The following is a 7534-nucleotide window of genomic DNA, read 5'->3' on the forward strand; positions in this document are numbered from 1 at the left end:
ACCCAAGGTGGCCCGGAATCCAGCTGCCCAGGGAGGGTCCTCATGGGCACTTTGGGGGACATCCCATCCTGTTCCCTCTTCCGAGGTCATGCCACATGCCTGCTGCACACGGACACCTCCATCCATTTCTCCGTCATACGTGTACATGCAGGCAACCATCAGCATCCATCAGCAGGGGGGCACCTCCTTCTGTCTGGGCTGGACACAGAAGAATGTCTGTGGGAATGGGAGGGAATGAACGTCACGGGAGAGAACCAAGGTCTGTGGAAAATACTGAGGGAGCTGCCTTGATGTGAGGTGAAGGTGATGGGGAGGTGAAGGGCCAGGTGTCTCCCAGGAGGGAAGGGAGGGGGAAGGACCAGGTGCCTTCCTGAGGGGAAAGACAAGGTATCTCCCTGGGATGGGGGACTTCTACAAGAGAAGCAGCTCTTCCAGGTGGGTCTGAGAGAGGAAGGGATAGGGGTGAGAACTTGGGTTGGGGAGGACACTCTTGTCTCCATGAAACTGGAAGTAGGATGTGAGATACAGGGGCCAGTGAGCAGGAGGCCCTGGAGGAGAGCAGAGTAGCTCATGGAGAGCCTGTCATCCATCCATTCTTTCATTCACCCATTCATTCATCCATCTATCCATCCATTCATCTGTCATCCATCCATCCGTCATCCGTTTATCCATCATCCATGATTCATCCATGCATTCACTCATCTATCCATCCACCCACTCATTCATTCATCTATTAATCTATTAATCCATCATTCATTCATTTATCCATCCACCTTCCATCAATTCATCTATCCACTCAATTCATCCATTAATCTATTTATTCATTCATCCATCATGTATTCCTCCATCTGTCCATCATCCATCCATCATCCATCATCATCCATCTATCCAGCGCTCACTGCACCAGCCACATGGCTTTCAGTTGGGTGGGACCTTGGGGGTTCCAGTGTGTGCTGGGATTGGGGGTAGATGTGCATTCCTAAGTAAGAGCCAGGAGAAGGGGCTGACTGGAAGCCACATAAATTGGATCAGGGAGAAAAGGAAGGCAGGGAGAGGCTGACCTTAGACATGCTCAGAGCTGCTGTGTTTTGTGGGACAGCCAGACATCCCCTCTCTGTTAGGGAATGCACAGACTCAGGCCGGGCGTGGTGGCTCACGCCTGTAATCCCAGCACTTTGGGAGGCCGAGGCAGGCGGATCACGAAGTCAGGAGTTCGAGACCAGCCTGGCCAACATGGGGAAACCGTCTCTACTAAAAATACAAAAAATTAGCCAGGCGTGGTGGCGGGCGCCTGTAATCCCAGCTACTCAGGAGGAAGGGATGCACAGCCTCTGTGCAAAGTCCCCTCTGGTACCCACTGCACAGATGGTGAAACTGAGGCTAAAAAGAGGGTGACACCCACCCCAAGGTGTGCAGCCAAGCAGCTCCGTTCACATTCTCTAACCTGCGGTGGTACAGCAAGGGTAGGTGCTTGGAGAATTCATTCTCCCCGGCCTGGCCTTCAGAGGAAGGGGAGTTAGGAAACTTCCCCAGGTACCCCCGCGTGTGTATCAACGGGACCTGGGAACTGGGAGGACACAGGTGCCACAGCCCCATCCCCAGGGGAAGCCAGGGACCTTGAGGCTGTGGATGGGATGCCCCTGGGACCTGGGCACTGGGGATTTAGCAGGCCCCGCCCCCCTCCTAAGGGGGGACGTGGAGGGTGAGTGGCTCAAGCTGTGTCCGAATCCAGCCTATCATCAGCCAGGATTTAGCAGGCCCCGCCCCCCTCCCCCTCAAGCCCAACGTGGAGGGTGAGTGACTCCAGCTGTGTCCGAGTCCAGCCTATCATCAGCCGGGATTTAGCAGGCCCCCGCCCCCCCCCCCCCCCCACCTCTCAAGCCTGACGCGGGGAGTGAGTGGCTGGAGCTGTGTCCGAATCCAGCCTATCATCAACCATGATTTAGCAGGCCCTGCCCCCTCCCCCCTCAAGCCCAACGTGGAGGGTGAGTGACCCCAGCTGTGTCTGAATCCAGCCCATCGCCAGCCTCAGAGGCCGAGGCGTCACCTCACGGCCACACGTGTCCCCACGTGTCGGGAAGGGCCTGTCCCCTTCCCACCCCATCCCCACCCCGCTTGCCTTCTCGACGTTCTGTTGAGTGGTTTCTAATCCCTCCCCCATGACCCCGGCGGCGGGCGGATGTGCCTCCAGGGAGCGGGCGAGGGTCCCAGCCTGGCTGCCCAGGGGCGGCCTTGAACTGAGCAGCCTGCTGTGAGGGCCCCGGCTTGGCCAAAGAACAGGTGGACGGTCTGAGGGGAACCTGCCGCCACCTGTGTCTGGGGATGTGGACCCCAAACCTGGCACGGGTCGTGACCTGGAGCAGATCTGAGCTCCATGGGCTTCCTGCCTGCAGCCCGCCGTTCCGCCCCGGCCCGCCCTGGCCTCAGCTGCCCCTTAAGCAGGGGGATGCCCATCCTGACCTCCGGGTTCCCTGGGACAGAACTAGAGCGCGAGCGTCATCGAGGGGCAGCTCGCGGGAACTTGGCAGGTGTCAGACCTCACGCCAGTGCCGCCCCCGTCAGGGTCCCAGCCACGGTCGCCACACTGGCTTTGGGGTCAACAGGGGCCCTGGGCTTGGGGTCGTGGCTCTGCTGGGTCCCTCTGCTCATCCTAGGCCCGTACACCCGCCAGTCACGCTCATCACACTGATCCCCGTGGGGCCCAGCAGGCCTCCCGCAACCCCACCTGAGAGTGGGCACCACAGAGCCCAACCCCGGGCCTCTTCTCAGGCAGAGCCCAGTGCAGGCAGAGGCGAGCACAGCAGGGCAGGCCCCTGGTGCAGCCCGTCCCCACTGTGGCCACGCAGGACTGACTGGCTTGGAGAGACATGGTTGGAGACAGAAACCAGGAGGCAGAGGGAGAAGCCGTGTTCCTGAGCCCCTCGTGGGTCTCCCGGGCTGGGCCTCCGTGTAGGGCCCCTCCACAATTATGTACAATTCTATTTGCTGAGCGGAACCAGCAGGCTACAAAACAAAGCCCAAGTTTTCTAACGTGTGGAGAGGTGGATGCAAATGCTGGCCCCGAGCAACTATTCTGGACCTGGAGGCCTCCAGTGCAGGAGAAGCAGGCAGCGGGCAGCAGGCTGGGATTGCCCTGGGACAAGAGGACCTCCAGCAAGGTGGAGGCCGGAGAGCGTGACCAACCCATTGTTCCTGGGGCTGCCCTGCGTCCACGGCCCTGCTGCTGTACATTCCTTCCTTCCTTGCTCCTGGGGAAAGGCAGAGGCCCCAGAGCCTCCGGTAGCCCAAGACCTGGGACCTTGGCCTCCTTGAGAGTCTCATTCCTCCTCCTCCGTGTGAGGCCCCCAACCAGAGCCCAGCCCCAGGGTCTCAGGGGTCCCCTGCCTGGTGCATTATTTTTTATGCCATTTAAGTGACCACTTTCTTCCTCAGGAAGGAACTTCTAAAGTAAAAGCTGGCAAGACTCAGCAGAAAATAAATATCAAAAGCTGCTTCTGCCGCCCCAGCTTCACTCAGGCCCTGGCCACTCCTTCACCGGTCTACACTGCTGCGTCCTAGAACCACCGGGTCTGCAACCAGGTCTGATGTCTGGTGTGGACATTCAGGGATGAGGTCCCCTGGGGCTAAATAAATGAACAGATTCTGAAAAGCAGAAGCTACGTCCGAGGGGTCTCTGGGCCTCAAATTGTTCTCTGACCTGCAGCCGTGAGGCGTGATGCTCACTCGGAAGCTCCCAGAACCTGGAGGCTGCCTTCACTCAACACGTGAACAAGCAAGGGGCCAGGTTCAATTAAACACCTGCCCGCCCAGAGCACCAGGCCCAAAAGCAAGCAAACAACAAACAAAATCAAATCAGGCCTTCACAACTCCCCAAATCATGTGTAAGTTTCTACACAGCAGAAGCCAAAAATATATGTTATTTAACTGGGTCCTATTTACATATATTTTTTATGGCTGCTCTAAAAAATTATCACAAACATAGTGGCTTCACCCCATTTCCCCTGATGTGATTATTACACATTGGATGCCTATATCAAAATATCTCATGGACCCCATAAATAGCTACACCCTCTATGTACTCATGACACTTTTTTATAAAGAGAACACTTAGCTTCCAGTTGTGCAGGTTAGACGTCTAAAATGGTCTCCCTGGGCTACATCAGGTCTCGGGAGGGTTGGTTCCTTCTGGAGGCTCCAGAGGAGAAGCCATTTCCTCCTTTCCAGCTTCCTGAGGTGCCCAAATCCCTTGGCCCTCAGGCCCATCCTCCGTCTTCAGAGCCAGCGGTGTCTTGTCGCTGAGACCTGCTCTGCCCTCCGCCTCTATGTTGAAGGGCCCCGAGATTCCACTGGGTCCCCCCAGATAATCCAGGGTCACCTCTCCATGTCAGGTGGCTGACTGGCAGCCTCAATTCCAGCTGCCACCCTCAGACCCCCTGGCCAGGGAGCCCATGTGTTCCGTTTCTGTGCACTGGGAGGTGGGCATGTTTAGGGGGCCCCCTTCTGCCTCCAATGGGTCTGCAGGGCCTGACTTTGTAACTTGAGATTATGCTTAGGGTGCCCAGATGCAAAAACCAAAAACGCAGCAAACAAAAACACAGGGCGCCCAGCTCAACAGGAAGTTTGGAGAAGCGGTGACTGATTTTTCAGTGTAAGTCTGTATCAAGTATTGCAGAATCCATCCAAATGCTGCCAGACACCCTGTGTCTCAGCCGCAGGATCGCCATGCTGCACTCTTTGTGTGGGCCCAGAGCTGCCGGTGCAGAGGAGGGTTTCTGAGTTGGAGGAATGGAGGTGCGGTTCCCCCGCCACTTCCTCAGGATGCCCAGTGTGGACATGCAGGGATGAGGTCCCCTGGGGCTAAACGAATGAACAGATTTCAAAAAGCAGAAGCTATGTCTGGGGGGTTTCGAATTGCTCAGAGACTTGCGGCACTCGGGAGATGCTTTCCCTGCAGGCAGCAGGCTCTGAATTGTCCTTTAGCCCCTGACCTGGGGTGCGGCGAGAAGGAGATGGAGGCAGGCCGGCGCCGCGTGGCCACAGACGGTGGTGCTGATGCACGGCTGCTCAGAGATGACTTGGAACTCGAGGCCCAGCTCGTTATTCTGGGGGTGACTGGCTCCCAGTGTCTGGATGGGTCGGAGCCCCACCACAGCCGGCCTGGACTGGAAACGGTACCCATTAACAACCCCTGGGCCACCCGGAGCCCCCAGCTCCCGAGACTCTGGGGTCTGGTTTGCGACTGTTTGTCGCTCACGGGCCCTTCCACCAGCTCCTTTCGGTGAGTGTTGATTCAGGGAGAACCGGACAGTCAGGCACTAGTTTGCTCTCTGGAGGAAAGCAGGCAGCTGAGAAAAGCACTTTGCCGCTGCCACACTGAGTGTGGACTTATTTCCTAGAGAAGCCTGTGTGTGCTGGTGCCAGCCAGGCCTCGGAGCAACGCAGCCTGGGGGTGAGGCACCCTCCCCTCCCCGCGCCTTGGGGGCTCTCCTTCGGAACCTCAGACCAGGGGAAGTTCTTGTCTCCAGAGCGGCCGTCTCGGCCTCCAGGCTGGAGTGTGGCTCACAGAGGCCAGGCAGCCAGGAGACAGCAGCCCTGGGATATTCCAAACATTCCTGGAGAGCTCCTGTGTGTGCGCAGGGAAGGACGGCCGTGAGCTTGAACCGAGGGTGGAGTCACCAGCCAAGTCTTCCAAGGAGGCTCCCTCCAGATCCACACCTGGGTGCAACTTGCGATTTTTTTATTTTTTTATTTTTTTGAGACGAAGTCTTGCTCTGTCTCCCCGGCTGGAGTGCAATGGCGCCATCTTGGCTCACTGAAACCTCCATCTCCCAAGTTCAAGTGATTCTTCTGCCTCAGCCTCCCGGGTAGCTGGGATTACAGACCCGTGCCACCACGCCCAGCTAATTTTTATATTTTTAGTACAGATGGGGTTTCACTGTGTTGGACAGGATGATTTCAAACTCCTGAGCTCAGGTGATCTGCCTGCCTCAGCCTCCTAAAGTGCTGGAATACAGAGGTGAGTCACCGTGCCCAGCCAGCTTGCGATTTTTCAGAGGCATCTGAGTTCTCCGGCCACCACAGCCCTCATAAAGAGGGGGATGGAAGCTCCTTTGGCCACAGGGCATTGGAGTGTAACTGTAAGAAGACCTTCTCAGGGAACCACCTAATCCCAAATTCTGTCCCCTGATTCAGTAAGAAATTATAATTAATTTCTTTTTCAGTAAAAGGCAAAGCATTTTTAAATTACAAGCCTGATTGAATTAACAAAATGTTAGACAATTAGCAGTCCTTTAAAATTTTTTTCATGTTCTTTAAAATGCATCTTGAATTTATTTATGTGTTTTTTTCTGTTTCCATCCTTTTCCTGTGTCCTGGATGTTAGGTAAAGAGTGTGGCCTCCCATCTACCGACCTCGTGCCATAAGGAAGCAGTCAGACCGGGGCTCTGGCGGTCCGGAGCTCAGCTCTGACCACATCCTCTGTTCCCCGTTTCCCAAGATTGCTTCTGAACACACCTTTCTCTCCTGCCCTATGGGGTACACGGCACCCATGACAGCTTCTGTGGGACCAGAAATGCAGGGGCGAGGAGGGCAGGAGGCGGAGAAAACAGATCTGGGTCTGGGTTCTATTTGTGGGTCAGCAATGTAAGAAGCAGGCGAGCTGACCGGGTGGCTGGGCCATGTGGACGCAGGTCAGCACTGCACCATGGTGCTCTCGGGAGCCAAAGAGCCAGCCCACCTTGCAGGGCTGGGCCCGTCTGTTCCAGAAACCACCTCTGCAGCCACACGGCAGCAGCTGCACTTTGATGGCAGCGTCAGATCCTCTGACCACAGCTGAAGCTTTGACCAACAAAAGTCCCAGGGAGCTGCTCAGGGCAGGATCAGAAAGGAGGGTGCTTAGCAAGCCACACACTGCTGACCCTCCCTGGGAGGCCCCGAGAGCTCTTCTCTCCTTCACATTTTCGCTCTGGCGGCCATCGTGGCGCAGACCTTGCAGCAGGGGCAGCTCTTCCCCCTGGGTCTGGCATCAGGAGCGCGTCCCACCGGCTCCGTTGCCGCAGCCTCGAAACCCCACCCGGGGCAGCAGCCGGATCAGCACTGGGGGCACCGGAGTCCCTCAACCTCGGCCTCAGATCAGCATCCACCCAGCCCTCCTGCCCCACATCCGAGCCATTTCAAAGCTGCAGGGACATTGGGACCATAGGGAAGTGGGCCGAGGACAGCGCCAGGGAAGGCTTTGTCTGAACTCAAATCACGGGGTGCTGACATTTGGGATTTTTGCCTTCCTGGTGCAGCCCCGCCCCACATGCACACTCACGTGCATGGCGTCAGCAGGATGTGGGTGCTGCAGAGGTGCCCCCACTTCTGTGTCTCCCATACAGCTCCAGGAACCTGGGTGCCCACAGGAGCCAGGAGCTGCAGCACAGGTCGGGAGGCGCCCTGCAAGCCTGCGGGGAGAAGGGAGCCGCCCCTGGCTCCCCTTCTCCAGAAATCCCAGACTGGGGGTGAAGGCGTCCGGTGTGGGTGGCCAGGAGT

At 57.1% G+C, this 7534-nt stretch overlaps 1 long non-coding RNA gene across 1 annotated transcript in view; it reads left to right on the forward strand.

Annotated features, from left to right (window-relative positions):
* LOC119618616 (uncharacterized) overlaps positions 1-4110 on the forward strand; it is a 7842-nt gene extending 3732 nt beyond the window's left edge. The window contains exons 2-3 of the long non-coding RNA XR_005235008.2: positions 3433-3579; positions 3704-4110. This is a non-coding gene — a long non-coding RNA (uncharacterized lncRNA). The remainder of the gene's footprint in view (positions 1-3432; positions 3580-3703) is intronic.
* Positions 4111-7534: the final 3424 nt, after the last annotated feature.

The sequence above is a fragment of the Chlorocebus sabaeus genome, chromosome 2 (genome assembly GCF_047675955.1).
Source record: "Chlorocebus sabaeus isolate Y175 chromosome 2, mChlSab1.0.hap1, whole genome shotgun sequence".
Taxonomy (NCBI): Eukaryota; Metazoa; Chordata; class Mammalia; order Primates; family Cercopithecidae; genus Chlorocebus; species Chlorocebus sabaeus.